Source organism: Triticum dicoccoides, chromosome 4A (assembly GCF_002162155.2).
Source record: "Triticum dicoccoides isolate Atlit2015 ecotype Zavitan chromosome 4A, WEW_v2.0, whole genome shotgun sequence".
NCBI lineage: Eukaryota > Viridiplantae > Streptophyta > Magnoliopsida > Poales > Poaceae > Triticum > Triticum dicoccoides.
Genome location: NC_041386.1, coordinates 745463559 through 745469013, shown reverse-complemented (window position 1 = coordinate 745469013; position 5455 = coordinate 745463559).

The window sequence follows — 5455 nt, the reverse complement described above, 5'->3', positions numbered from 1 at the left end:
AATTTTGGGGGGAAATAGGGAGTTGGAGTAAAAAAATTATTCCCTTAACGGTTTTAGGGGATCGGCTAGGTCCGCCGTAAGGGATTGAACCAAAAAAATTACTCCCTTATGGCCTTTTAAGGGATCAGTTAGAAATGCCCTAATTCATGGCCAACGATTGGATCGATGAGGCTGATAACCCAGAGACAAGGCGTCAAAGGTCCAGAGTTGATTAGCACAGAAACATAGCAGACTCGGTAGATTGTTCTATCTGTCACGCAGATTCGGACACGTGGAGGCACTCCCTATTTGATTGCCGCCATGCTAGGTGTGTATGTGCTCTTGCAGATGAAGAATTGACTGATGTAATTGTCTCCAATCGCACGGAAGATTCAAAACTCTGGATGTTATGGCTAGTTGATACACTTCCGGCAGTGGATCTCACCCGAGTCCTTGTCACTATGTGGGCGATCTGGTGGGCGGGCCGACGAGCCATTCACGATGAGCAGTTCCAAAGTACCCACTGCTTTATCCAGAAATTTCTAGAAGACTTGGATGTGGTGGCCTCGCTCAAAGTAAACCAGCCAAAGAACATGCACATAAAACCGAGGGGCATGCATGTGATCTCCAGGGAACTGCACGCAACAGCGGACGACCAAAGCAATACCACAACGACGCCTACTGGTAGCTCGTGGCTAGGACCCGATGACCATGATGCTAAATAAACGTGGATGAAGGTCTTGCTGGAGATGGCTCTAGGGGTGCGGCAGCTGCTATTTGTAGGGATAAAGACGGTAAATATGTTGGCGCTTCGGCCGTCATCTTCGAAGGACTGGTCGACCCAGTGACACTTGAAGCCCAGGCATGCAAGGAGGCCCTGGCATTGGCCACTGATCTTCACCTCGACTCGATGTGCATTGCTTCGGATTCCCTAGAAGTGGTTCCTAATATTGCATCGGCAGCTCCGTGTCGGTATGCTACTATCCTACGCGAGATCACTTTTCAACAGAGTTTGTTCCGAGAAGTTAAATTTGTCCACGAGAAACGGCAATTTAACATAGAGACTCACGACCTCGGCAAAGCGGCATCCACTCTCTCTACCGGGCGCCATGTGTGGCTCTTAGATTTGCCCGACATTATTTGTATTCCTTTGAACATTTGCAATTAATAAAGGATGCCTTTACTCCAAAAAAAAGTAACATTTTCTTTTTCAAATTGGCAGGAACGGAGTGCCCATCGACAGCAAGCCAAACTGCTATGTTAAACTGATACAGGTACTGCCTGGATCAATGACGTGGAGATGAGTTTAAAAACATATGAGCAGGTGGGGCAGCTTTGGATCGAGATTGAGGATGCTTGCAGTGCTTTAGTTGTAGATTAGTTACCTCTAAGCCACCTCTGATTATTTATATTTTCCTCACCTCCCAAGGTCGCATCTGAGCTTTGGCTAATTGGTTAGCTACTGGCGCTTTACTCCAACATCAAGGACAAGGAAAAGCATTATGCAGTTATTTTCTATCATTCTGCAGTTTACTACTGTGCTTTCGATTCCTTCCTCAAAGGTTGAGTTAAAGTATAATATATTTATCTTATATTTATCAACATGCTTAGATGTTTTTTTCTTTTCTGTGTGATTTTCTAGCATATTTATTCTTTTTTCTAGCTACATGCACATTTAATATATAAATAAATAATAGTAAGTGCGATCATTTCACATCTCTCTTTTTTACTTGCTTAACTTAGTATTTTGGTACTCCCTCCGACCCATATTAATTGACACACACTTAGTACAGCTTAAAGTGATTACCAGTGTGCACTAATTAGTGTGCGTCAATTACGATGGATCGGAAGGAGTACTAGTACACTACTTTGAACCAACCATGTGAACAAGATATTTTGGTCGCAGGTACGTGCATGTTATGTGTTCGTATTATTAGCCTCCTAACGGGTGTAGATAGCTGAGCCCAATGAAAGCAGATTCCAGCGGACCACTATATGGGGCGTGAAAAGGAGTTGCGCTTGTAGACGCCCGTAGACTTCTTGGTTTATGAGCATATAATTGGTTTAATGCCAATATTTGATATAATAAAAAGTTGTGTAACTTTTTTGTGAAGTTGACAAAAAAAAATTGATAACCAATCAATCACTAGCAAACATTTTTCATTTGACAAATATTGGCATCGAACCAGTCATGCGAATAGGCTTGTGTCAGCGAAACCAGAGCCAGATACATAAACAAACCAAACCCATGGCAGATAGTACTAGTGTATGGTAAACAAAAGTGGCACGAGCCTACCTGCGACCCCATTTGCATCAGATCTTCCCATTCTTCCCAGCACTTCACCTGTGCCAGTCCTCTCTAACTTCGGCAGGCGGATGGATCACTCGCATCAGTCCCGGTCCCAGTCGCCCAAGTTCCACCAAGCTGCGCAGCGCGGGGACCTCGACGCCGTGCGCCAGATCATCGCCGAAATTCACACGCGGGTGACCGGCACTGGGGCGTCGGAGATCCGTGCCGCTCTGGTCAACGAGCCCAACAAGGCAGAGGAGACTGCGCTGCTCCTCGCCGCTGAGGGGGGGTCCATAGACATCGTCGTCGAGCTGCTCAAGCACCCCAACAAGGAGAGCCTTGCCAGGAAAAACAGATTAGGATTCGATGCTCTGCACGTCGCTGCAAAGGAAGGCCACCGAGGTGAGCACTCACAGACTACTCCGTAGCATAAAACCAATTCCGCTTCTAGTTCATATTTACATGGGAACAGTGGGAGCTTTCAAGCATGGGTATAGACTTGAATCTCATAGTTCAATTTGCATTAAGAATAATTATATGGTACTTTAGTTCCTAGTTGAATAATCACCAAGGTTATTGTTATCCTTCCAGTATGCGTTTACTTTACCTACTCTGTGATGAATGAATCTCCATTAATCTTACCATGCTATCGGTTTTAAAACTGACATGCTCTTATGCTAACAGAAGCCTGCCATTACCTACGCTAATGAGCAAGCATTATTCATTTTTTTTTACATATCTACTGTAAATTTTTGTGGTATAAATAAAGAAGGACATCTGACTGACATTGGTAATAGATATTGTCAAGGTACTCCTGGATCATGATCCATCCCTTGGCAAAACGTTTGGCCGATCAAATGTGACTCCTCTAATAACTGCGGCGATCAGAGGCCACCTTGATGTAGTGAACCTTCTGCTAGAGCGAGTTCCTGGGATGGTTGATTTATCAAAGGCGAGTGGAAAGAATGCATTGCATTATGCTGCCCGTCAGGCGCATGTTGAAATAGTTAAGGCTTTCCTCAAAAGCAATCCTCAGCTTGCTCGGAGGACTGATATCAAAGGACAGACTGCTTTGCACATGGCAGCTAAAGGAACAAGCGTTGCGGTTGTTAAAGCAATAGTGGATGCTGATCCATCCATACTTATGCTACCCGACATCCGTGGCATCTTAGCTTTACATGTCGCCAGCAGGAAGAAAAGATCAGAGGTACTGCTCCGCTCAGCTGGACAATATAATTAACCAACTTCCCGGAAAAAACCAATATAATTAACCAAAAAATAGCAGAATTGCAATTTCATGCTATAATATAGTTTCAACTTTGATATGCAGATAGTTCTTTACATACAGGAAATATCATCATCTATTGAAGGATCATTGATCATTCCAAGGACTGAAGAAAAACAGAATATATTGCCTATTTTATATTGCATGGAAGACATTGACAAGACCACCTTCGCATTCAATAACACGCAATCCCAAGGCTACTCTCAGGTGTGCTGGGTATATAACTATATATGTGTTCCCAAATATTCAACTTGTGTAAAATTGGCAACTCCAATATATATCCAACAATTTACCAAGAACCGGTTGCATACATAATATTTCCTCAAAGCTAGCTTAATGCTGGTTGTAGGATAGAGAAACACTTGCCTATACATGCATGGTTTGTCCAGTTATTATGTTTTTCACAGTTTTCCTGTCGTGGACTGCGAATCCATGTTTTTCTATTTGGTAAATGATTGCTTTTGTGTAACTCTACCCGGACGGGGCTTGCCTGCTCCCAGAAAATACTCCCATCGATGCTCCCTCGTATGTGGTTCTCATCCGATGACTCCTATCTTCTGCCTCCCCTTCTCCTTAAAAAACCTAGCAATTAAACAAAACCGGTCAGCCCCGTTTCTTAATCAAAACCGGCCACTCTGGAGATAGTTTACTTAATGTAATTAACACAACACAACAGACATTCACTACCGGAACAGGGCTCTAAGCCGACAGCCAAATGTATGCCGACGGCCACCGTCGGCCTAATCCGAGCTATGCCGACAGCTAGATCCTGGCCGTCGGCGTACAACTGCCGTCGGGCTATCCCCGTCTACGCCGACAGCAGCCGTCGGCACAACACAGCCGTCGGCTTATCCCGGACTACGCCTACAGCTGCCGTCGGCATATACTGGCCGTCGGCATAGATGCGGGCTCGCCGACAACACTCATCACGGCCGGCTAACGACGTCAAATCTATGCAGACGGCCGTGACGGGTGGCCGTCGGCATAGATACGGGTGACACGTCACCGATCCAGAGCGCACCGACCAGGACCTATGCCGACGGCAGCCGTCGGCATAGGTGACACGTCATCGATCCGCGGTGCTGTCCATCTGCCCTGGCCGCAGCTATGCCGACGGCTTTGCCGTCGGCATAGTTTTTTTTTTCTTTTTTTCTTTTTTTCCATATAGTATTATTATTATTAAGCATACAGTATGTGTTAATAAGCATACATATAGATTGTGTTAATAAGCATACATATAGTATGTGTTAATAAGCATATAGTAAGCATACATATAGTTTTTTTTTCTTTTTCTTCACTGTTTTCTTTATTATTATTATATAACTAACTTACATATAGTATGTGTTAATAAGCATACATACATTATTTTTCGGTTCTGTACAGAGCGGTGTGACCCCCCTCACGAACGGTGCCGCCGGCAGCCGGCAACTGGAATGGGGACAGCCGCATCGGGTCTATACGAAGGGGACTTTGCTCCAAGTGTTCATATATATCGGATGACCTACCACAACCGGATGGTGTTATGCCATGTCCGAAGAGGCGGCACGCATCTCCGGGGTGTGGCCCCGTCACGGATGGCGCCGCCGCCGGCACCTGGAGGAGGGGAACGGACGCGTCGGGTCTACATGGAGTGGATGTATCTGTGGGTCTGGCCCGGATGATGCTCCCGGGTGTCTCTATGGGCGGACCTGACACAACCGGGTGGAGAGGTCCACTGGTCAAAGCCCGTCCGTGCAAAGTCAAAGGGCTAGATCTCGTGGTCAACCGCTCCAGGGTTAGGGGGGACGGGGCCCTGGGGGGTAGCAATGCCACCGGAGCATCGTACCGCGCCTCATACATGTGGGGTGGTGTTGTGGCATGTCCGAAGAGGCCGCACGCGTCTCCGGTGCGTGGCCCCCTCA